This window comes from Pseudopodoces humilis, chromosome 6 (genome assembly GCF_049639895.1).
Source record: "Pseudopodoces humilis isolate 2021_Gansu_Grassland_sample_001 chromosome 6, ASM4963989v1, whole genome shotgun sequence".
Classification (NCBI taxonomy): domain Eukaryota; kingdom Metazoa; phylum Chordata; class Aves; order Passeriformes; family Paridae; genus Pseudopodoces; species Pseudopodoces humilis.
In genome coordinates, this window is record NC_142205.1 from 28222204 (window position 1) to 28249769 (window position 27566).

A 27566-nucleotide genomic window follows, 5' to 3' on the forward strand; every position below is an offset into this window, starting at 1 on the left:
AACAGTGACATAGCTCAGAGCAGTAGAGTGTAGCAATCCCTCGTTTCCCCACTTACTCCATGTTGGCTCACACTGTGGGGCAGTTTTTCTGCATGTGAAGGGGATTCCTTTTGGATGAAATTAAATCAGAAGATCTGTTCAAAGTGCAGCAACAGTCTCTAAAAGGAACAGAAAGGTCTGAATCAATGTGTGATCTGCAGCACAAGCAAGTCCCACAGCAAGTACCAAGTGCACATGCACCAACAGAATGCTCTCAAATCACAGAGACCTCCTGTGTCCTTCTGCTTCTTGTACCACTGAAAAGGCTAAAGGTCTCAAGGCAGTAACCGGTTCACACAGATTCCCTCAAGCTTAAGGTATTCTTTTATATTATATCAAGATCTTCTATGATTGAATATATTTTCTTCTAGCTTCAGCTGCTGTATCCCGCTTCAATACTTTTCTGATTTGCTTGTCTCACCTGCCTGTCTTCTTTTCTTCTCTTTTTTTTCCTAAATTAACAATCCTTTCCCTTTTCCATCCCTCCTTTCCTATCAAATTCTTTGGTCTCACAGAAGATTCAATACATTGCAAAGTACCAGATCATGGTCAAGGGTCTCTGCTATGTCACTTTGTGTCCGTAAGTTCTGCATCTACTGTGAGCTGTCCCCAGGATTTTGAACTTCCATCCTTCCAAACACAAAACTGCACATCCTTTCTCATTTATCCTGCCTCTTCCTCATACAAGGGAACAACTGGGACATTGAAAGCCATAATTTCATGGTGTCCACTTGATCATTTGCCTCCACCACAAGACTTAAGATATCATCTCTTCCATTCTCATCAATACCTAAATATGAAGTTAGGAAGCAACAGGCATTATGTGTTGCATTTAAGTGAACAACTAAAATAAGACTTGCTTTGATGGAAAAGGGAATGAGAAGACCCATGTGCTCCTGACACCTTCACTAAACAGATGAAAGTATGCTCTGGCACTTGCTGAAGCAACACCAGGAAGCCTGGACATCTGAAAGCAAGAGTCTGTAAAATAGCTTTCCTTTGGCTCTCTTTGAGCAACATGTACAACAGGGATGTTTTTTCCAGGGCACCAGAGTAATCTTAAAGCAAATAAATATGCTTACCTCTACTCTAGCTTTTGGGTCCTTCGTTCAAAACATTTTTTTCTACTTATTTATTCATATTGCACCACAATAGTTTTTGCTCTGTGGCTCATAGTTATACAGCCTATGAGTACAAAGTCTGTGAGAGCTCATAAAGGATGGATGAGAGCAAACTGTAAAGGTGAAAACTAGAAGGCAGAATTGGCATTTATCTTTTAAAAGGCAAAAGAGTGGCAGTAAAGATCAACTTACCTTGAATCCTTTGAAAAATATCATGAACTCTACCAGAAGAGATAATCAAACAAGCTATTTGTAGGAACCTGGAAGATGCCCATGAGATCTATGGGATGCAAAAGCACTGAAAAACCAAAACAGGATAAGGATGACACAAGGGACAATGCAAATAAACATTAAATAATAAGAGGGGAGGAAAATCAGAGAGACGTACAAAGAAGAGCTAAAACTGATGACATTGTTTAAACTGGTGAAGAGAAAGCAAGCGCACAATAATAAAATGCGATAACACATGATTCATGCCTACTGATAATAAAACAATAAACAATGAACTTACAGTGAAAGAACTGAGAATCAAGTGTATGTCAGTAGAATAATTAAACTCTAGAAACTGGACCAGAAAGTTCTTGCAAGGTTGTGCAATATCCATTTGAAAAGATTTTAAATAACTTTTTGGACAGACATATCAAGAATGTTGCACAGTTAAGCTATGTTGGAGCAAACGGTGGAGCAGCTGACTTTTGGAAACCTGTTCCTGACATTCTCTCTATAATTCTTTTTAGATTTCCATGCAGAAACTATTACACACAGTATGTATCTTCACAAGATGCATCCTCTTTGTTGAGGAAATCCTTGTACAAAATGCATTTAAATCTCTTTTAAGCCCACTCTATAACACTGCACAATTCTAAGCCACACAATTAAAGAAAAATCAAAAGATGGTAGAATACATTAAAATTTATACTTTATTGCTTTTCGCAGAATGTATTTTTACCATGCTTACTGTATCTACAGTATTTTACTTTATCTATCTACAGCATTTTACAAAATCTATCTGCAGAGAAATGGAAATAAGAATGTTGTTTCCATACAATATCTTACAGATGTCCAAATGCAGCATATCTGCATATTTTTTCAAACATTTTTAATATTAATAAAAAACCCTCAACAACAAGAAACCGAAACAACCAAAAACAACCAAAAAAGTCCCTAAAACCCTAAAAAACCAAAACAGAAAGACAATTATAAGAGACAAAGAATGAAGCGTATCTGAATTTTCAGTGATTTCCTTTTTGGTTGTTATAGGCATCATAATTTGTTCTAATATTACCCTTGAATCCAAAGAGAAACAAATTTAACATGTAAGTTTCAACACTTATTGCTGACTTCATTATTCAGAAAAATGTATGTACAGTTAATTGGTTTAAGAACTATACTTGCTTTGACTGTTTCAAGATTAGGATAAAAATACTGTAGTGATCACAGTATAAATAACTGACAGTTTTATTGCTCAAAAGGAGTACTATTTATTGCTACAAGGTACTAAAAAAAGTACCTCTGCCTAGTCTAAATAACTGACATAAACTATATGTGTGGGGTGTTTTTTGTGGAAGAAGTAGCAGAACAATGGAACAAGCATAATTTCTTACTGTGCAGACAGTAAGGCAGTTTCAATACCTACCTAAGTTGTTCTGTAAATAAGCACTACAAATAAATTATTTACAAGTAAATTATTCACATACTTCATTTACTTATATTTCTCAACACTCAGAGGAGAAGAGTGAGAGGGTATTTTTTTCAATACAGAATGGAAAACAAAAGAAGAAAGGGCCTAAAAACTGGGCTGACAATAGGCTGAGGGCAATCTGTTTGATTATTTAACAGAAAACTGAAATGAAACCCCAGAAAGCACGAATTCAGTTGTAAGTAGTGTACCACTGTGCACACTGCAAAATGAAGATATCCATATGCTACAGTGAGACCTGGGTGCAGCTGTCAAATAATAAAGCAAGAATTACTCAAATAGAGAAAAGGGCATCAAGCTTTCAAAGACATAATATACAATATTTGATCTGCCTGGTATGCAAACCTATCAACTTATCTCACACATACCTGAAAAACAAGTCTAAAAACCATGGAAACTTAGAAGTGTGTCTTAGATAACAGAAAATATTTTCATGCAGTATCTGTAGTGGTGCATGTATTCCTTCCATCAATTAAAACAGCAATAGAAACACAGAATCATTGCAACTGGGCTGCGCCTCTGGTGTTTGACTCATCCAGCCTACTACGTGCTCACAACAGCTACAGCAGCTTGCTCAGGTCACTCTCCACTTTGAGCTCTGCTTCCAAGAACTGGGACTCCACTAACTCCTTGGGCAACCTTATTCAGTGCCTGTTCAACCTTACAGAAAAAAATAGGTCCTTTGGGTGCACCTTATTTAAATTTGAAAGCTGAGGACTTGATCTAATTTTTTTGCATTACAGAAAAAGAGAACAGAACATATTGTCAAGGCTCAAACCTGGAATATGCTGAACTAACATGAAGCTCATACAGTGAAGAGGTACCTAGTGCCTGCTGCAAAGGAAATTATGGGTCAGGTGAAGGCACTGAGATTTCTGATGCCCATTTCTTGTCAGTATTTCAGCAAATAGATGTAATGTAACGTTCAGTATCTGAGTTTTAATATCTTAACAAAGTTTTTAAAAATAATTTAAATGTGACAAAGGATGAGACCTAGTGTTTTGTCTTTTTTATTTTTCTCCATAATGAAAATCAACCCTATAATGACAACCTGGTCAAATGTGAAGGTTATTTCAAATTCTTATAATAGAAGACCAAGATTTATCATCATATTCACACAGAAATGGAAACCATAAGCAACCTGAGTCGATTCCTTCAGCAATTTATTTTCACATAGTTATCCTTACGCTGAGGTTGCCCAGAGCTTTGAAGATTTTCTCGCAGATAGGTACTGACTTTTGATGCACTGATACAAAGCTATAGATAAGTCATCATTCAGGTTGGTACTACCACTGCATCATGCAAACTTTTCAAGAAGGTACACTTAAAAGGTCTAATAAATGCTATATGCAGACTAAAAAGCATCCTAACTCTACATTTCTGACTTTATCTTTATAAATCCAAAATTTACAAATATTCAGAGTCATGTTAGTCCCTATCTTCACCACAAACAATTTACATAATAATGAAAAAAGTAGAAGGAAGAATGTGTTGTTAACCTCAGTTCTCACAATCAAAGTATTCTGTCTACAAGCTCCCGGTTGTCAACACCAAAAAGAGCTTAAAAAACTCAATTGTATCAAGAACTTAGACATTTTCAGAGAGGCACCTCTTCCAGAATGTATTTTCAGATGTTAATTGAATTTTTCATTGCTATTTCATAAGCATCACACTGACAGATATGGTCACATAATGCTGAGTATCTGCACTATCATAGAGCACTCTAGGAAGATAGATTGCATTGGCTGAAGTACCCTACTTTACAAACAAGTTTTCTTGATATCTAAGACTTCACAGCATATTTCAAGAATGTATTTAACAATAGCATAATGAATTAAAGCTGACACTGAATGATATTAGAAGGAGGAAAAAAACCTGCAAACTAACCAGCAAAACAAATATGAACATGGAATAAATAAAGGACTACATAAAACAAGCAACATGGTACCAGAATTCTAATGCTCTTTTGCCTTGTAATCTCTAACATGCACTCTTTAAGCACGTTTCTCAAAAAATCTGGTATCTTATCTCTACAGACTCTGAGATAAAATATATGCAGTACCATCCTGAGATTAGAGTCTAAGTTTACATGTGTAAGAAATTAGATTGAATCAAGAGTAATAAAACAAAATGTTAATAGGTACACATAATATGTCTGTTTTTCTTCTGCATAAATATATCATACAGATTTCAGTTTTAAATAACAAGAAATTGTTGGCAAGTCTGTATGTTTTGTTATTCCCTTTAGCACAGGCTGAATATAACACAGAGGTCTGGAATAGATTATCTGTTGTTTTATTAGGTTAATTTGATCTTGTATTGGCATTAGTATACGTCAAAATTAATGTCTTTTTAATGACAGTACATGCTAATGATTAATTAGAAGTACTGAGAAGGGGTGAAGGCCTAGATTTAAAAATTATTAATAACAAGCTTTTCAATACTACAATACATCAAACTGAGTATACGTGAAAAAAAATTGAAAAGAAAACTTAAACTAGTTTCTATCTTCCTTCCATTCTGGGAATAAAAGGAGAACAGTAAACTACAGAAATAATACTTGGTTGTATCAAGTCTGTAAATACCCTCTCTAAATCCCCTTTTCTCAAACTATTTTTTCCAGAAAATAAAGACTTCAAAAAAGAGAAAATACCGCCTGAAAATTATAATTTATCCACAAAAACAAAAAAAAAAAAACAAAACACAGCATAGTTATCTTTTTGATACAAGTTTATTAAACTAAACTATAGTTGCAAAGCAGAAAAAGCACATTACATTCCCCTACACATACACATACACAATTAAAAAACACAAAGAAAAGGAATTAGAAAAATATTTTTTAAAGGGATGTCTTTAAGCCATTTTATTCAGGAGTTACAAAAATGAATTTGTGTCAAAATTTATTGAGATAAAACCATTCAGAGAGGAAAAAAGGTCAGTATTTATAAAGATACTTAGAACAGTGGGATTCAAAGGAGTTTTTCCAGACCTCTGCCAACATCTAAAATGAGTAATATATATTTTATTTATATACAAACATTTAATGTTATGTAGTAATGATATTGTTCCACCAATTGAAATACAATATTTCTCCATTCTCCTATAATAAATGTGATTGTGAAATGGCTGATATAAAAAAACCCAACCAAATAAAACCCCCATAAATCCTTAGAGCCTAAAATATGGTGAAAGAATGTGGATTTTGATGTGCTAATTTTTCATTTCTCACCCTTATTTACCTCACTTACCTTTATGATTTTCTGCTGCTACTCCATGCCCCTTTAAATCTGTTGTTTCATTCCAGTAAGTCTCTTTCCATTGAGCTGTAACTTAGGAAACCCATTGCTTGTTACTTGCAACTTGTTACTGCATAGTTGACCTGCTTTTCATTCCTCATTCTTATTTAGCAATGATCTTGGTATCGACTAAACTTGCTGGGTTCAAAACACTCTCAGTGGGTTGACTTTGGCTATATTTGAGGTTTTTGTGTGTTTTTTTGTGGTTTTTTTGTTTGTATGTTGTTTTTTGTTTGTTTGGCTGGTTTGTTTTCAGGCTTTTTGTGTGAAATCACCTTTATTTCTATGTGTACTAGATTATGTTCCTTTCAAATATAGTAATTAACAACCTCTACACATTCCACAGTGATTTTCTATCAACTCTATCATAACATCTTCTTCAATATTATTGCATGTTTTGAAAATTTTGTTAAAGGTAGATTATTTTTGATTGATGCTTAATAGCAGCCTAATATATAAACCATTCTAGAAAAATGACATAACTTACAGAGCATTCTATAACAATTAACATGAACACTGAGCTATATTCAATTTTCAAAACATTTCAGTCACTTAATGCAGACAATAATTTCAGTCTGACTAATTAAATTTCTGAGTCATATATACTTGAAGAAATGGCTCAGTAAATTCAACAGCTTGCATGTAAAATGACCCCAAACTCTGTCTAGTCAGGAAGAGATTCCTGGGTGGGAATTTATACGTATGCAGACAATGACAAACACTACTTCAGAAAAGGTTTTTGACACAGCCAGCCACGTTCTTCTGTGGAATCTGAGGAACTGTGAATTGTTTGCAAGAACAAGCCATTAGTTGGGTAAAAACGGAAGGAAAGAGACAAACATAGCTGAGACTTGTTGATCAGACTGATGGACAAGAAGCAAACGCACAGGCAGTAGAAGCAGGGACAGATATCCTGGGAAGAGTAGAGGAATGCTGCCTGGCTGTGTAGGAATGTGGTCAGGAGGGACAAAGAGCTCCTGGAGTTTAACTGAGAAAGAGGTGTGAAGAATATGAGCTTCTACAGTTATGTCATCCAGAAAATGCAGGTCAAAGAAGTCGTGCCCCCATGATAAACAAGACTGATAATCCAGTAACAATGGGTGAGGAGAAAGCTGACATACTCCACACATTTTTTTCCTCTCCAGTCTTCACTGGCACCCTCTCTTCCATGTGTCTCCATCCAGTGGATGGACAGCAGGATGGGGATGAGGTAGGAAAGTTCCTCCCACTGTAATAGAAAAACCAGTTTCTAAGCACATGAACACAGATGTAAACACAGTTAAGTCTATGGGACCTGATGACATGAATCCCTGAGTCCTGAGGGAATTGGCTAATGTAGTTGCCAAGCCACTCTCCATGATATTTGGAAAGTCTTGTTGGCCCAGATAGGTGGTAAATTCCCCATCCCTGGAAATATTCAAGGAAGTCAGGCATGATGGGTCTTTGAGCCTTGCTTAGATGAAGATGACTGTGCTCATTGCAGTGAAGTTGAATTAACTAATTTTTAAAGGTCCCTTCCAACTCAAGTACTCTATAACTAGTCCTACAATGTAAAATTTGTTAAAGACTTGGATAAGGAGATGGAATACCCCGCCCTCCCCCAACGAATCTATAGATGATGCTAAATGGGAAAGATAACTGAGAAGCTGATAATGCTGAATAGCAGAGCTCTAGAGAAGGGCAAAAAAAATCTAATTCTAGCAACACAAAGAAGGGAAGAATAATGGCATGCATGTAAACAGGCTGGTAAACAATATTCTGAGACCAATCCTGTTGAAATACATTCAAGGCTTAGAGCATATGCCAAGTTAAATAAGAGACTGAAGGAAATTTCTATCTCCCTCTCCTTGGTCCTGATGAGATCACGTCTGGAATAGATGACCAGTTTTGTGTTAGCCCCACCCCAGCTCAAGAGTGACTTAAAACCAAAGAATGTTCCATGCAGGGCCACTAAGATGGTCAGGGTTCCAGAGAACATGACTTAGAAGATGATGTTGGGGGAGCTGGTGCTGTTCAATCTGGTGAAGATGTGGATAGGGTGAGGTGGAACAACACATTTTAACTACACGGGGAGCTGTTACAAAGATGTGGAGCCTCAATTATGACAATATAACAAAGGTGCATCACCACAAATTGCACACTGCTAGCCTAAGGCTGAACACTAGGAAAATCCATTTTTCTAGGAGAGGAGGACAGTGTTGAGAAACACTCCATACTAGGAGGTTTTTCAGAACACCAGCTGAACTTGCTCTGAACTTCATGGCACTTGATACAGGAGGCTGGGACAGAGGACTTCGAGATTCCATCTATCAGTATTCCCATGAATATTTGTGTGCAAAAGAATTAATTGGGAGATTCTCTACAGATTCACTGCTATAAAAGAGGTATACAATTTTGAAAAATGTCGCTTCCTGTAAGATTAAGTAATGTAGAAATGGAACAAAAATATGACTAAAGAAATTAAATCTTTGTGTATAAGAAACAAGGTTTAAAAAAGGAAATTATTTATTTTAGAGGTGGTATGAAGGTGGTACACAGCAGAAAGATAAAACACAGCAAGAGGTAGAGCAGAGAAAAAGTGAGTGCCACAGAGAGCTGTCATATGAAAATGAAAGAGAGGAGCAGAAGTAAATTAAAACTTGAAAAAAACCCAAAAAACACAGCCTAGCTATGTAACTAATTTGTAGAACTCCATGCAAAAATTCAGCACTAAATCCCTGTGATTCAAAATATAAGCCCAGGATTAAGTAATAAAAATGTGAAGCTGGAAAGAAAGCCATTCTGTTAGGATTTCAGTAACAAAGCATTCACTAAGAGACTTTCTGAAATATTTCCTGCAGTCTGTACTGGCCACTGCCAGAATGTAGGGCAAGACAGTTCACTGGTGTCCCTGGAAAAGGCTTTGAAGTGTGGAAAGCCTCACATACATGAAAGACAGGTTCAACACAGCCTCTACCTTTTAAAAGGTTGACAGCACTGAAGTACCCATGTGAAAAGACCCAGGAGTTTGATCTTTCCATTTTTCCATAATAATAAATCAAGTGGTGATACAATTTATTCTACCGTGCCTTTTGAATTCCGGCTGGTAGAATTATGCCCTGTTAGCATAAAAACAATACATTATTACTGCCAAGTGGTATTTATCATTTCAGATGTTAAATACTTAGTGGTATTAATTATTTATAGGGAAAAGCAAACTCAACTATTAAAATGTAAAATAAGGATGCAAAGTGTCCTTTGATGTGTATCTTCTGAAATACAGAAGTGTCATAAATCTTCCAGCTGGGTATTTTTCCAGTTTAAACCCATCAAGTTATATGAACTCATCAGAAGTGCTTTGTGCTGTTCAGTTTAAGTAAGCCACCTATTCACTAGGTAAGACAACGTGCTTTGCAACAAGATCAGATAATTGCAATTCACAGAAAGCATCTTGTATGAGCAGAGTCCAAAGTCGTAGTTTGGAGCTCACTTTGCAGCAGACAGGAACAACTGCCAGCTGAGGTACAAGCTTTTGCAGGCACACTCTGCTTGCAAGTATAGTAAACACACACAAAAACCATTTTCCATCAAGATGACAAAGCATCAAAGTTTTCCTCATAGACAGAGGAATAGCATTGCTTTAATTAGAAACTACTGGTTTCATAAAGTATTTGATATTCTAAACCATGATGGAAACTATAAAAAATGAGAATCAGTCTGGCTTGTACATTAAGCCAGATGTCTTGTTAAAGATTAAATAATTCCAGATTATGTTCCCCTCTTTAAATAAGCAGAAGTATAATTAGGAAAAAAAATATTTCTAGACATTAATGTTTAGCTTTAGCAGCAATTATATCCTAGAATAACATTTTTAAAACTAGAAATTGGGGAGGGGGTAAGCAAGTCAGGGAAGAATCCTAAATGTATACAAATTATTGTATTATTACATTATTTCTTATTATTTCTTTATTATCTTATATTTATATATAATTTATATTATTACATTAAACTTCTGTAAGTTTAGATGATTTTTTTTTTTAAATTAGCTTGAAAATGCCCTTTTATTTTCTGCTTAGCAATAACTACAGAATCAAAAATATGTGAATTGACTCTAGATCAGGGGTGAATAAAAGTACCCAAGAATCCTAACAACATCCAGTGGTTGCACTGCATAATGTAACTCTGCAGGTTTCTTGGAAATATACATATACCAGTAAATAGGTTGATCATGAACTACCTTTTCCTATGAAGAATGTTATTTCAGAGACTGAGTTAGATGTAGAAAGAGCAGTGCAATACTTCAATTGTATAGTCATTACAACATGATGACAGTGTTTTCCCTTTATGTAACGTGTCTGATTCCTCTGTATCAGGCATTTTACATAGTCAAGTTATATAAAGCAGATCCTTATATTATGTCATTTAACAGATGACAACAACCATGTAAGGAGTTTGTAGCTAAGATTTCAGCTTTGAAGTGGCACCAGCAGTTGAGTTTGGAAAAAATGTACTCCTTTTTACTTGAAGGCAGGGAATAAAATTTTCTCAGACTGACGCCACAGGGTGGGAGGGGTTTTGTGGGGGTATTTGGGGTTGGCTGGTTGTTTTTTTAATCCGCCTACAGTTATGACATGATTGAAGCAATAAAAACCAATTAAAGACAATAAAGGCTTTCACAAGAAAAGATTTCAACATAGTACTGTAAGCTCAGGGAATTCAAAATGCTAAATCCTGGGGTAAAAAGTAAGATTTTCAGAGACTGCATATGTAGTATATCTACAGAGGTACAGGTTTTCCTTGCCAAAAGAATGCACAGCAGCGTTGCATGAAGATCTCTAATGGTATTCACCTTTTTATTGAGATGGTGAGCTATCTCACAGCCTTCAATAAGTGAGACAGTACATCTAAAGGACAAACAACTTCTCCCCCTCATGAGAAATAAATTGAGCTCCTAAGTATTTAATTTTAAAATTCATTTTCAAACACCGCATATGTATACAGTCGAGCCTTAAAGTTTTTTTTTTGTCTCATTGTTATTTTTTTGGGAATAAAAATGCAAGAACCACCCCAGTATTTCCATTGGGACATCAACCCCAAATTAAATTCAAATTATTGGGAGTGTGGGGGCATGAGTAGGTGAGTCCTAAAGTTATTACTTTTTTAATTTTGAAGGGTTTTTTGTTGTTGAGTTTCAGAGAATAGGTGTGTTTCAGGGTTTTATTAGGTTTGGAGTTTAGTTTCCTTGTCTTTAAATATCTTCTGCAGTATCATAGGTCTCTTGTCATGCTACATGAGGTTATCCATTATGACCTTTAGCTCTTTTCTAAAAGATTCAGGTTAACATTCCAACCTGTTGCAAAGTCAATGATTTTTGGCACTAGCTAAACAAATTCCATTCAAGTTTTGATCTGTGTTTGGGTTTTGAGTTTTCTTTGTGTGTTTTGATATGATATTCCATTTATGCTCCAAGACTAACTAGACAGTTTTTAAACTGGTAGCTACATCTCTTATTATTTCATTTTTTATTGAATAAGAAAGATTAACAAAGAATTATATCCAAAGCCCTAAATTGCATTGATCACAACTATTTTATCTTGCAGTACTTCATTTTACATAGTCTCTGTTATAAATGCTGCATGGTGGGTCCAAGAATAACTGCAGTATCAGTTGCTTGTATAACTTGCTTTTCTCAAGTCTCTTTTGGGTTTTTCTTGCGGCACTAGAACCACCACAAAAGAGGAATTCTCTGCTCAACTGAGCACAGTGATCTAATGATGCTAATATAGAAATGATGATGCTAATATAGAAACCATCAACTTTCTAACACATATCTGAGTATGTGCATAGCATAAATCTCATATAAAAGAAAAGTAAAAGCCTCTATGTACTAAAGTACCTTTAAGAAACTAACACAGTATCTACCATTTTATTTTTTCTTAAAAGGAAAAGAAAAAAAGTTTAACAATATTTGCTTCAGGAAGAATTTGAGATATAGAAGGGGATTTTAATTAAAAGTTTTGCTGTTCTCTTCCAGTGCTTTGAGAAAATGATATCCTTTAAAACACCAGATGAATTATTTTTGAGCTGGAAGCCAATTACATTATGTTCTGTTGGTATTGTATCACTGTAACTTGCCTGAAGCATGCAAAATGTGAACACTGCTCACTTACACAGGTTTCCAACATTTTCTTTTTTATATGTATGTTATTTTGCAACAAAATGAAGGAACAAACTCCAAAAAGCATGACATACATATAAAACAACAGAAATTATCACAATACATACACAAAAGTATATATAGATAGGAAAAGAGAGAGAGAGAACATTGGATGAAAACCAGACATCCTTACCTAAAAGAACAGAAATGTGATATTTTGGGATGCAACCATTTATGAAAAAAATATTCAAATATTTTAAAGGTCCTTCTAATATTTTTGGCACAGTACTAATATTATAAGTAATAATTTTATTTTCTCACATCAGGGACAAAAATGAAAGATCACATCACTGTCAAATATCTTGTATTTTTGTGTGTGAGGGACTTGTCAGTAACATTTGATAGGAGATATCCTAGATGATAATATTCTAACATTATTTCAGACCCCAATAGATAAAAGTCTCTCATAACAGCTAAGCTAAAAATGTAACCTCTGTGGATCACTGATCTCCACTACTTACATCTGAGTAGCCCATACAATTTTTTACAAGTGCAGAGAAGGGCTGAACACAAGAACTCCTCTGCTCACATCATACAGGTACTGTGCACATACAGTACAGCGGATTCAAAATGAACAGGATATCCTAGTTCTCTCTTGAAGAAGCTGAGAGCAGTGAGTTGTAGAAATTGATTAAACACCATTGTGGGGAGTTCCCCTCAAAATTGTACAGATCAGGAGCAGACTGTTGTGAGCAATTTGTCCAGCTTACCACTTTATTCTGAAAAGCCCATGAACAAACTGGTCACTAGCAAGCCCTACAGGCTAGATCAAATCCTGCTGTAATCAAATCCTAATATATTGGAGTCAAAAAACTTTTATCAGAAAAGTGAAAACAAATACACCAACAATCCAAAAGTAGAAACATTTCTGAATAAAAACATCAAAAACAACACATTCAGTTATGGGTGTAAGAGGGCTTTCTTAAAAAATATATGTTTATCAAAACAAAGTAAAAAATATCCCTCCAAGAGTTCCAAAACTGTTCTAAAAAATCCAGTGCATAATGATAGAATTAACATTTTAATATTCTTAAAAGAAATGTTGAGATCTGAAGAACTGCCATACTAACCCAGACCCAAGGTCTGTCCAGCAACACAACCCATCCTGACAGCTGTCAGCAGCATTTGATTATAAAAATAATAAAACAGAAGCAGTGCAGAATGATACTTGCCCAGCTATAAAGGCACTGAGGTGAGACCTTAACTACCCTTTAATGAACACTGATGAATATATCTTCTATTAGTTGGTCTAAGCTTTTTCTTTAAAATCTATTTATACATTTGCCCAGCTGCAATCTTCACAGTTCAAATGTGCATAGAACTAATTTGAAGTTTAACGTTTCCACTTCTAATTTTATAGTTCCTTATCTATTCTTCCATATTTGAGAGCCATTCTTTATAAGGCATAGCTTTCCATTCTATGATCCATTTCTACAGTATCTTATTCTCAGGATGCAGTGAGAAGACTTTCATGGTATATTTGAAGTGGGGATTTAGGTATGGGTGGATGGAGTAGGATAATAGCACACTTCAGGTGTTCAGGATTTCTCTGATAAAATCCAAATTCATTGTTTGGTATCTAACTAAGTCACTGGCCCCAAGTTTTCAGAAGTTTTAAAGTTCATGTGCCTTATTGTAGGCGTAGACAGTACACTACCTTCATCAAAATATGTGAGCAGAAAACAAAAGACCATCCACAGTAGATGAAAATATTTTCTTCTTAACAAAAATAAATTTACTCAGTGGAAATAAGGTTATGGAGGATTATTTCATGACTTACTGTTAATTTCCGCAGTTAAAAAATCCAAAACTTTAGGACATATAAAGATGGGTTTGGATCTTTCCCAGCTCCATCATAGTATAAAACATTTAAAGGTGTGAAGGACTTAACTACCTTCCTTGTTATTCTACTTATGTGAAGCTTGTGATTATTTTTTCCTATATCTGTTGTTGAAGAACATATGTAAGTTTGAAACTTTAAGTGCACCTATATAAAATTTTTATATATAAAATAAATAAATACTCTCTCCCCATAAATTCAGTGTTTAGTTTTCAAATATGTCATGACACTGGGGACACTTCCTAATAACAAAAGCAAAATTTTAGTCAAGGAACTAAAGTCAATTTCATATCAATAACTGTGCTTACAATTATGAAACTAATTAATCCTACTCTGTTTAATTTTCTCATTAAGTAATGTATTAAAAGTAATTAAAAATTATAGTTTCCCTAGCAGGGGACAGACCTCTGAAGAGCACAGTTAAATTGCTTTTGCAGACAGAGACAAAAACTGGTAGTCATATTTATAAAATACTTCAAAGAAGAAATATTTTCTATTTCTGAGTTAAACTAACAATCTTAAGAAAAATATTAGTCACTGTGACACTGAAGGAGCATATTTAAAAATAAAGAAACAACATGTGACTTTGACATGTGGTTGTATGCTCTTGAATGCTAGTAACACTTAAAACACACTACCACTGTTTTCACATTATTTAAAATTAAATTACATTGCTTAGCTGATTTATTATTAAATCTATTTAGGTAGGGGAAATGATCTCAAAGAAAAAAAAAAAATCAGCTGACTCCAAGGCTAATATCCTTGAGCTCCTGACTGCCACAGGCTGACACAGTCAGACATAGTAACTGTTCCCATCATACAACCCAACCTCACAAAACACAACTGGAGTTTTGTGAAAATGACACTGAACATCTGTTTTCACATTACTTTCACAGAAAACATAAAAAGTTACAGGCAAATAGGAAAATAATTTGTCTGATTACTAAAATGGTTCAGATAGCAGAGAGTGAAACAATAAACAGTGAGATAATTGTACTTTCTGAGCTACAGGAGAGATTGTTCTGTTAAATGATCCCTGACAGTTTTCTTCTACAAATTTGTCTTTTTTTTCAAAATCTGTACCTGAAATACATGAATTATGATAAAAGAAAAAAAAAATAAAATCAAAACAAACAAAATCCTTAAATAAACAAAAACCTAAGCAACCAACCAAAAAAGACAAAACAAAACAAATAACACAAACAAACAAAAAACCAAAGACACAAACAAAAAAAACCCACTAAGACCCCAAACCATCAAACCAAAATCCACACAAGGTATTTGTCTACATTGTCAGTTAAAATGCACCACACTCCACCCATAGTCAGTTTTTGGCTTTGGAATTGTGAAATTTATCCCAAACAGAACTTCATAACACTCCATAAAACATTCCTGAGTGTGTGTTTTCTATTGCACTGTGACCACCAAAGCAACTAAGGATTAGAGTAATCCTTGTAAAACAATAACTGATGAGGCTAGACACTAAGGAGATTAAATAATGCAGAAATAATTCAGAATAAAATAATTGTAAACAAAATTAACATCCCACTTGTGGCTTTATGAAAATATTTTTCTTTCAAACAGAAAACAGAGAGTACAATTTCATCATAGGCATAGTTAATTCCATATGGATTTAATTTCACTCTCCAGAACACCCAATTGTCTCAACCGTGCAGAGCTAAAAATGTGGATCCCCATCTTTTGAAAGGAGCCTATGAAGTCAAACTCCACATTGCACATAAACTATCACTGTATTTATTTTATCTTCTATTTCCCAAGAAAATTAATATTTATGGCTTTAAAAATAAATACATACATATATATGTCTTCGAATACTCATTAAAATATTTTGAGCACTCATATCAGTATTCTGAGAGTAGGAGAATATGTATCTAAGCATGGACTGTTGAAAACAGATTATTTGCATAAATGCTTCAAAACTAATTTTACTTATCTCATGACTGCACTAACATAATACATTTGATTAATTACTTGTGCTATAGTTTACCTGGTAAAAATCCAACTGTGCTTAGCATTGTACAAAGAGAAGATAAAACTTGCAGCTATCTATAACATAAACCTCGTAAGCTAATAAATATTAGGCATTGAATAATGAATGTGAATGCAAGAAACAAGTAATGGAAAATTATGTGAGCATTAGTAAGAACTTGAATTTACATATACAGTAGAATTATTCATACACAGCTTTTAGTATACAGATTTAAATATGGAAATAAACAATTACTAAGCATACTTTAACAAGCCCTGAAATTTCTATGCTATTTGGCATCGGCCAGCTATCTTCCATGCAGAAAGCAGGCTCTTGCAGGAAGAGAATCCCAGGGAAATAGAGAATGCACATAGATTTGTGTTAGCTATGCTGAAAAACCTGGCAGGTATTCACACACAACTTCATTTAAAATATGATAATGTTCCAAATAAAATTCAAATTAATTAGCTGGAAGCTATATTTACTGCCACTGAAATCAATTTACCACTATTCTTAGTTTCACAGCCAGGCACAGTAACTGGAAGCAAGGTGATAAACTGAGAGCACTTACACAAGAAGGGTGATTTACTCAGGACTACAAAAGGACTAGAACTGTATATTTGATGGATGAAGAAAGGATTCAATGGCAAAAAAACCTAGGTGGGATGTCAAGTTCACAGCAGTTGTTCAGCTACAGATTTCAGTGGATATGAAGCTTTTTGGTAGAGGCACAGAGCACGTAGGTCCAAGTTTGAGAATGAGATATGTTCCAACCCAGCATTTTGTGTGTGTCTTAAACGGTATAGAATAACTGCTCTGGCTTGGGCCAGGACAGTGCTAACTTTTTGCAGTAGCCAGGAAGGGGTGTGGCTACTAGGACACAGAGGTTTTTCTGTACCTCCTCAGGTCCTTGCTGAGGATGAGAAGAAAATGACTGCTTCAGAGGAGAAGCTTCCTGCAGGTTGAGAGAATGCGGTGGAGGGAGATGTCCAGTATTATTTATTGTCATGTTTTTCCTTGTGAATCATTTCTCTTCTCATACCTTTTGTCATTAATATATTTTCTGTTACTGTGTGTTCTCTTAACTAATTTTTGTTCACAGTAAATTGTTCTTAACCCATGATTTTTGCCTTTTTTGCCTCCAACTGGAGAAGGGGGAGAGGAATCTGCCTGTGGTTTTAGAGGGAACACTAAACTCAAGAGTAATTCCTAACCCACCATAATAACAAATTTCAAAAAATGCTGGAATGGTGGGGAAATGCAAAGCATTAACAGAAGCCATACAGAAACAGCACAGTTTAAGGGAATGTCACAGATCTTTAGATAAAGAGGGACAGAGTTGAGAAATAGAGATGCTGATTTTGCAGTCTTTCTCCCACCCTTGTTATCACATTTTGGGAGAGTCTTCATGCACTTGGCTTGCTCTGCAAAAGCATATCTAGCTCTATGTAATTCCCACTTAATACATCAGAGATTTGTGAAGGAAGGAGAAGAGAATCATTCTTACTGTTGTAATCTAGAGCTAACATGGCCTTGTCAGAGAGATACAGCTTTTCTCTGAGCTATTTCTGCTCAGAATTTTAACCTCTACATACTTTTTAGAGGATCAATTATAATTTATACAAATTACTGTAGGCTACAGTTCCAGTCTCTCACATGTCTGTGCCTCCATCTATTATTCCTGCAACTTCATTATTAACTATAAACTATTTATTAACCTTCTTTAACATTTATCACCTTAAAAACTTCTGCTCACACATCCAAAGTCCTCAGTGAAGTACAGTCCTCTGAAGCATTACTTTGACTTTCTTCAGTGACTCAGCCACTTGATAATTAGCAAAGTCCCTACCAAGATTGATCACCTCGAGTCTAATTAAATACTCAGTGTGAACATTTCCTGATTAAATTCAATTGCATTATGCAAAATTAACGCCAAGTCCAGACATCTATTCTTTGCATGAGGAATCTGTGCCAGCAGTACTCTTTTATACCTTTACTTCATCCCAGCTTCACTTTTCAAAGTATTTTATCATAAAAATATTACTATTTTTCATAACTCTATACATAAAATATAGAAATGCTATCCTTCTGCAGGGTGAAATAAAAAAATAAGACTAACAGCTGAACAAAGAACACTCCGTCCTCCAAAATCAGTGAGACTTAGCAGGATCACTTGCAGATTTCCCTCTGATTCAGAGGGACACCAGACTGTCACTCTCAACTACATAAAGCACAGACTACAGCATAAATCAATATTCCACACAATTGAATTAATATAAAAGAAAAAAAGCCAACACACACTGATCTTTCTGTATCATTGCACAACACTGCTGTCCATTGTGGCCAAGAAGCCATAAAAAGTATCACTAAATCCAGAATTCAATTTATTTTTTTCCAAAAAGCGTCATAAAATTAAATCCTCTCTTCAGAAAGTAAGAGCTTTTGGAATTTGGAGATACTGTCCCAATGAACTGTGTCACAACAATGTCCTTGTGAAATATGCAGCTACAATGCTTTGAAAATTAAAGAGTACTGTAGAGACAAAAAGACCTAAAACCACGAAGAAAAATAAAGGCTAAAAAAGCTGAGTTCATACAATTCATACAGAAAAAGCACAGAAGTATTCAGAAAAGGAGCCAGGTAGCATTTTTTCAGTTCTAAACAAATAATATTACAGTAATAGGTAATGTTTTAGTGAAATCCAATTACTTTGTGGAGATATTTCTCTTCTGCTGTTTTGTTTTTTTCTTTTACTTTCAGACTTCAGAGACACCTATTTTTGGACCTAGCAAATAAGGCATTGCTTTCTCCAGAATCAAGCTGGCATCCTCCACCCTCACAATCTTTCTTCCAAATTCAGTTCACACCACACCTCCTAGGGCCACAGGATTACACATCCTGAAAGTAAATAGCAAAAAGAAACATCAAAGATTTAATCATCATCATCAGGTTTGTAACACCATGAAAAGCAGACATTAAAACCAGCTAGGTCTGCAGTGTTGTCCTACTTACAAAGAGAGGTGGTGGAGTTTTTCAGCACTGAGTGGAGGTCACCACAATGTCTATTCAATACCTCCAACATCATTGCTGGGCTACTGGTTTTAGCAGGAAACACCAGGCGCTGGAAACCAGAAGTTTGCTATTTCTGCCAGAGCAGAGCAGACAGTCCCCTTAAAACCCCTGCTGAACTTCTGCTGCCCACCAGCTCCCACCTTCCCTTTTGTATGCCTTTGCTATTAATACTGCTGTTGTTAGCTTGTTTTTAGAAAAGTGCTATTTCAATTTACAATCTCATTTATTGTCCATTCCTTACCAAAAAAGGGCAGAGGAAAGCGAGTGGCTTACTTGGAGTTTAATTTTCTGGATGGTGTTGAAACCAACAAAATGTTAATGACTAATTTATTAATATTAAATGTTAACTAGTTTCATTCTTTTTAACTTGAAGTTGACTGCTTCAAATTTTCTGTTTTCCAATGTATCAGAAGAAATATTCTTTTCCCATTCATGAAAGTTAGCAAATACTGTATAGCAAATAAATCTGAATGAAGGGGAACGGCATACCTGCCTATGACTGCAAAACCAGTATTTTAAGAAAATACAATTAAAAAAAAAACTTAATATCAAGATGGTGAATTTACCTTATTTGACTAACAATATTCAGAGGAGATGAATAAAGGTATTTTCACAAATGTCTATCAGTGGTTTCTGCACAAAATTTTTGTGCTTGTCAAGGAGAAACAGAACCTTTCAGCTGCATTTATGCTTGCTTAGATCCCAAGGGCATTTTTACGCCTCCCTAATTAAGGCAATGCTTTACCAGTGCTCCTGCAGTTGCAGGTAATTGGTAATCACTAACAGCAGGGTTCTGATGAGGATTTACTTTGTTAAAATAAAAAAAATAATAAAATAACCAAACAAAAACAAAAATAAGAAATCTGTTTTCTTCTTTTGTTTATCTAAGCTTGAGCCTACAAACAATGGTAATGAATTTAAATTCAGCTTAGATTCTATTAGGTGAGCTATTTTATCAGTTAGTTACATGAAAAATTCAAAGACACAAGCCATCAAAACAGGAATTTCTCACAGCTGCAAAATGTTGAATTTTAATAGTAAATGTTAAATTTTAAACAGCAGGTTTATGGGTTTTTTACATATACTGATAATACAGAGACAGAGAGGGGAAAAGCCACAGGAGATGATTCATTTTTTCCTGACAACATAGAGATATATTAAATACTACCTATGAGATAATAATTGCTGCATATAATGCGATGAGGCATAGCCCTTCAAGTAACTGTTTCACAAAGTGGGAACCCATCCTTACCACCTGAGTCCTCCTGGCCCCTCTCCTTTGAGAAGGAGTTCAAAACATGAGCTACCAGCAGTGGATGAGGACTGAAGCAAGGACTAATTGGGAGAATTCAACTCGTACAAATCAGCGCGACCCACTGGGCTGAATGAGGGTGCTGAGGAAACTGGCTGATATACCTGCCAGGCCCTTCACTATCATCTTTGGAAAGTCATGGAGATCAGGGGAAGTCCACAGCAACTGAGAAAGACAGCAGTTGCACCCACCTTCAAAAGAGGGCAAAAGGACAATCCAAGATTGTGGACAAGTGGGTAAGTGTGTGGGTAGAAGTGGGCTGGAGAATTAGATACACAGGATAGTGATTAACGCTCATCCTCTATCTGGAGACTGCTGACAAGCAGTGTACCACAGGGGCCTCTTGTTTCAGTGTACTTATCAACGACTTGGAGGAGTCAAAAAAGGTGGGCTGTCAAGATATTTTACTGAGATAATATTTTTCAGATACAGTTGTGAATTCGGACAAATTCTAAAATGTTCTGTTTATAATCTATATGTAGATACATATGTCTTTCTGTGTACATACATAAATAGTGGTTACCTCAAGAGCAAACCTCATGAAAAGCTTAATCATGTTGAATTCACCTCTGATGAAACACCACTGGACTTGTACACCTTCTACTGAGGAGCTGGAAAATATAAGAAAGCTCTTTCATACAACTCTTACAAGAATAACCCTATAAACTGGTAGAATATCACTCTTTGTTGTTACAAAAAGAAAAAAAAAACCTCATTAAAAGTTATTTATTGCAGCCTTTTTATAGAAGTTCTTGCACATTTCTACAGGTCACATATGAACATATACTTTTCTTCTATTTTTGTTTCTATGAATCATACCCTCTTCCCCTTTAAGTTTTACCTATGTTAAGTGTAGGAACCATTCACTCAGTGAACATAAACGTTTAATATGGCCTTTCTGATTAATCAATACTAATAAATCCAGTTTTGATATCGTGTTACCATTACATCTGTATATTTGGTAGAAATTTCTATAGTCACTAAAATGCCTTGAACATTAAATAAGCAAAGCACAAGATGAAACAATTAAAATATGTCTGAAAATGTATCTATTCATAAATAAAGAAGTAAAAAAAAAAGATGATTGAATGAAGTGTTTTCTGGAAATAATTATCTTTGCTTCACTTGGTAAAAAAATATATATACTTTATACAAAATATGCAAACTATCAGATGGGCACCTAGGTTCTGTATCCACCAGAAACATTACTCTTTTAACAGCTTAGGACAATTATGCAGATTATTGTGCTGCATCAAATAACAGGCCAAGAAGCAATAAATATAAAAGTAAATGAAGTCTCTCTTCAGAGACTTAAATTAACTCCTGAATTCTTTACCCTTTCCCCCTGCAGTGGTGGAAAGAGACAGAGAATGGGGGTTATGGTCAGTTCACCATGTCTCTGCCACCCCTACTCAAACTCTTACTACTCACTCTTCAGTGTGCATCTTTTCAGAGAAGCCACCCCTACAGACCACTGTCACCTCCTCACCCCATTATCAAAACCTTGCCACTCAAACCCAACACAGTGTTAAAAATACTTTAAGGTGAGAGACTTGTTTCTGAAAAAAAGTTAATCTAAAAAGTGAAAACTTTCTTCTGAGTCTTCATGGTGGAACAGACAAATCTCATAAGTTTTAGGAGTTTAAATATTGGCTCTTCCATTTTTGTATGAAACTCAAAGAGTAAAGGTCAAGAGAAAATCAAGAAGTACATTGATAAATTGAGGAGAAAGTTTAGGGATGAGATGAACTATTAAAGGACTAGGAAAAATGTTGCAAAGCCTTATACTTTATTTTGAAAGACTCGTGGAGCTTCATCTTTAAAGTTATAGACAGGAGTCAAAGTTAAGGAACTACAATCAAAAACCCCAGTCATTATGTGAAAGAAAAATTCTATAACTATCTTGATATAGGACCCAGGAACTTAATATAAAAGTAAGGTACTATCAAATGAATAGACTTTCTAGTTAATATTACATAGGAAGTTTGATGAATTTGCCACAGTACATCTTTTACCATATATGTGATAAATTAATTCCCCCTCCTCTCTTCTTTTTCTTTTAAATTAAATTGCAGTATTGCTTAGAGAAGCTAATCACGTTAGAGTGATTATGATATCTGCTACACAGACATAAAAAATAACCACTATTTTTGATGTTTGCACATTAACACAATGGGAAAGAGAGATTACAGCAAAATATCTCTCTACCAACTGGTTAAACTGAGATATGTGGCCATCAGCCACCTATCACAACCATACCTTTCTAAGCAATAACACCGTTCTGTGTAGGTTTATGGAAAGAGTGCTATAACATAGCCAAAATCACAGAGCACTGTGTAATTAAACCTCTCCAACAGACATGTTGAAGAGCATGTGAACAAAAGAGGCACTGTTGATTAGATCTTGCTGACCAGAATGGAAGTTTTATGTGGTCTGGACTTAGCAATTCTGCTGTTTTAAAAATAAAACACGGATAAGGCACTGTAAAAGAAATGCAGTAATTCTGTCGCTTATTGTGAGAGATTGTCATGTTATCTAAATATTTTAATAACTGGACCATAACACAAAAAATGGGAGTATGTATAACTCTTTCCCTACACTCACTGCTTAAGCTGAAACTCCTTGTTCTGGACACTTGTTTAATGAACATAATTTCTATAATAATGATGCTACAGCAAAAGTGTCTCATATCCTTCCAGTACTCAAAGGGAGCTTATGAAGAGGAAGGAGAGTGACAATTTACATGTGGAGATACTGATAGGACAGTAGGGAGCAGTTTTAAACGGAAAAAGTTTTTAAACTAAAAGAGGTGAGACTAGATGCTAGGAAAAAAAATTTACCATGTGTTGGAGTCTGCAACTGCAGGATCATGTCCAGGGAAGCTACAGTTTCTGGGAATGAACATGTAATACCAACGAGACAGGCCTCTGTTTATGAAACCATTTATTCAGCATGGGAACAGACTCAGATCCAGAGACATAAAGCTCTGAGGAAAGGCAGAGTGAGGGGTTTTAAAAGACAGAACCCTTGAAGTTCTCCACCTTTGAGGGTGGAGTTTAGCTTTAGGGACCACTAGAAACACAACAAGGAAGAAATCACCAGGGACTCAAACTCAATTAGAACTCCTGGACCACTCCTCCCAAGAGGTCGGGGGTGCGATAACTTCATCCAGGGCTCACATTGCCCATCCTCTAAAGCAGGAGGTCAAAATTCATACTAGCATGGCATACAGCCGTGCCTCTCACGTTAACAATGCTTGAATGAAACTAAATCTTTGCCTCCCTGAGGCACCTCACAACAACTGTGAGGATGCTGAAGCACTGGGAAACACTGCACAGAGAACTTGTGGATGTCCCATCCCTGGAAGCATTCAAGGCCAGGTTGGATGGGGCCCTGAGCAAACAGATGTAGTGAGCAGTATCCTTGCCATTGACGAAGGGGTTGGAATTAGATGATCTTTAAGGTCCCTTCTAACCCAAGCCTTTCTACTGCTCTATGAAAATCAGATTCACTTAGCATCCTCTCCTCTAAGTTCAGGGCATCCTGAAAAGGCATCATAGGTAATTTACAAGCAGCACCTAAACATACAAAATATAAATTCACAATATCCATCCAATGTGCATACACTAAGATAGCTTTCTCTTTTAAAAACAACACCTTTGTAAATCCCAGATGTAGATACTCTGACACTCTGAACTGCTAACATAGCATCCCCAAAAAAGCACTGCTAGTAGTCCTAACAGAAAAGTCTATGTTGTCAGAAACTAGTATGACAGCTTATTGTACTTGAATTTTTATGAGGATGGATTTAATTTAAGCAGTACTAGATAAATCCTACTGTAACCAATAAAAAGAATTCCTTTGTAAGGGATTTTAAGTACCAGTGGCTGTGGCTACTCCTTTGAGAATGATTCCATGAGCATCCAAGAATTTTAAGCAGTGGAGTTTTGTTTGGATATGCATTATTCAACTATCAAAAAAGCCCCCAAAAGACTACAAAAACATCAGTTGAAAACCAAAATCAATAGTAACATGGTACTTATGATAATCTACTCATTATCCAGAAAAATGAAGCACTGAGACTAACCTCATGACTAATTGCATTTCCGCACTGCACAATATGCTTTTTGCCAAATCTCCCCTTACCACAGTTAAACTGGACAATTGGAATGCAAATTGAATTATCAGCTTACAAAAGCTGTACAAGGAAGCACTACACAAAGAAAATCAATATGGGTGAAAAGAGAGAAAACAACTTAATTCCTGAGGAAGAGCTGTCCTAAAGTAGAAGGAGGAGATGAAGTAGTGTAGAGTTATAGCTGGTATTTCTTACATTCCTCTACAGCCTATGGCATTTGCTCCCTATTGGTTGCCAAATCCTATGAGTAAATTAGCATATTTACATACAGTCTGGTCTCCCCAGTTTAGCCTCAATCCCATTAAGGTCAGGGAAATGACAAGCACCTGCTTCATGAAAGGAATGGGATATGAATGGGATCATAGCTATCTGTGGTTAGTCTACATCCTTTGTTGTGATCATTTGGAGAACAATGTCTTAAATACTCCTGCCTTCATTATTCAAAACCGTGTTCTATTACTATATAAACAATTCTTTAATGCAAGTGAATATTTTAAAATACTAGTGGCCATAAATCACAATCTATCTTACTTTTATATAACTATAATTAGTTATTAACTAAAATTCTAATTTTCAGTGCCTATGAAGCATTTAGGATTTTTTCAGTATCAGTGTATGCAAGCCATATGCAGTAATTTTCAATAGTTAGAAAACTTCCACTGCTCTACAGTACATAAGAGCTTCTTTAAAACAAACACTAGAGCAGTGCAATACACAGAATAAATGACAGATAAATGTACTGTGAAGTCAAATACTTCTATGAATTATATTAGTACTGGTTCTGTCATGTACAATTACATAAACTTACAAAATGCAAACATTTGGATAAGATCAAGGCAATTTAACATGTCTATTAACAGAAAAGTTTTATAGGTTTTCAGAGACCAATTATAAAAGAAAGTACTTTTCAAACCAATCACAGATAAAATGTGTGAGATTTTGCCAGAAAATAAAGCTGTAAAAGTTGACATCACTTTGGATGTATTACAAACAATGATATTTACGCTTGGCTATTTTCTATGAGTTATTGTAAAGTAGCAGCTAAAATATCTATTACAACCAAGCATTTCTTTCTGTGAAATGGAGGCATAAGAAATCCTACTCTGAAGTTGAATTTGGTCTTTGAATTGGGAGTTCTACAACTGGGACCTGAGTACCTTGATCTGTCAAACTCTTTTTAGGATTTTTAATTGTTGGAAAAAAAATCATTAGTAAAACTGTCATTCTATTAAGGTCATTAGCAAGTCTTTAATCTCATTTGTGATTCTATGATTTAAGAATTTCATCTGCAAACACAAGGGTAGATTATTTTTTAACTTGATAATAAGATATCACACTTGCTTTAATAAATAAAAGTTTGAATTTCCTGCATACATGACATGTCTTTTGCCCATGACAATTTTTCCTTATGCGTGGGCAAACGCAGTCTATCAATGAAAGTCATCAGAGGTGGAAAATACTGTTCTCCATTCCTCTTTGCATAGGCTTGCATACACCTCTGCAATTCGTATGACCCACCTGTACCCCATCCATTCTCACCCTATACTTTTATCTAAATAGCATTAATTGCATGATTTATCTTAGAAGAGATCTGATATGATGCATACAAGCAATTGTAAACAGCCTTTGCATGGATTGCTAGAATGGAGGTTCCTAGTACATTCAAATCCAATAACCCATAACCTAAGTGCAAGGACTGACGAATACTGGTTTTCCATTATTTTTAACACTGTCAAATACAAAAAAATGGATTCTGTGGGTTTTCCCTATAATAAAAAAAAAGGAATGACAGATATGAAAAGGTGACTAACAGTTTCCTCTTCTTAACGGAGAAAAACATCTTCGTTTTCATCTAGATCAAGCTCTTGACAGAGCAAGACAAACTTGGTGTTTTTCATTCTAAATTCCTTCACCTCACATTTTACTGCAGAACACTCGTACTTTACAGCCGTTATCTAGCTTGATCCTCATTTTCTGAACTTCTTGAAGGCCTGCACAGGACTTGTGAATAACTCCAGGGGTGAATTTAAATTTGTAGTTTTAGCTCAGGTGTGAATCTGCTGAAGATTATCTCCAGATCATTCCCACTTATGCTGCTTAATTCTCTAAATGTGAAAGAACATAGTATTTTCTAATGAAACTAGATGACCTCTAAATCAATAAAGGGTATTCAGTCCATGTGATATACAATTCAGGACAATAAAAGAATGCTTCCTATTTTACCACTTTCACCCCATAACTTTTAACTTTCTGAAGCAGATCAGAAAGATTAATCACTTTTCACTAATAAGAAAATGCTAAATCCTAAAAAGAGCCCTTCTCACAAGTATTTTGATATCTATGATGATATAAATTAGGGAAACGAGCCAAGTAGGTTGAACAGAAAACAAGAAAGGCAGCCACACACCCAGATGCTCCTGCTGCTGCAGAAAAGTAGGGTTTTTTAGTTCACCATCTGGAGTCTACTGCTGCCAAGCACATCTTGTGAGTAGTCAGTGCTACTGAATCCATTGCTGAGGTACATTACCTAAGATGGCACAGGATTTCACAAAGATACTTCTCTATTAGCAGCAAGAAAGACTTACTGAAATTACATGTGTTGATCCAGTCTGGAGAAAACAGTCAGAAAAGAGCTTCCCATATGCAGATTTGCAGCTTTAAAGGCTGGGCAAAGCTTTAAAAAAATTAAATAATAGTACTTGGTGAACAATGGAATATTTTTCTCTGTATTGTTTTGTATGTTTTTGTTCTGGAATATTTTCAAATATTTTCCATGTACATTATCAATACACAGCTTTGATTTGTGGTCACATACCAGATGCAAATATTTAAAACTATAAAGGGATATAAATAAAACAATAGA

At 35.3% G+C, this 27566-nt stretch overlaps 1 protein-coding gene and 1 long non-coding RNA gene across 3 annotated transcripts in view; both read right to left on the bottom strand.

Moving 5' to 3' along the window:
• Positions 1-27566, bottom strand: part of SGCZ (sarcoglycan zeta) — a 396272-nt gene that overhangs the window by 118192 nt on the left and 250514 nt on the right.
• Positions 15931-19950, bottom strand: LOC148184135 (uncharacterized). 2 transcript variants are annotated; one of them, XR_015772700.1, is made up of 3 exons: positions 19820-19950; positions 19194-19326; positions 15931-19079 (listed from the first exon to the last, which is right to left on the bottom strand). It is a non-coding gene; the product is annotated as an uncharacterized LOC148184135 (long non-coding RNA). The 2 variants fall into 2 exon arrangements; XR_015772701.1 differs by having other exon boundaries at positions 19194-19302; positions 19820-19938.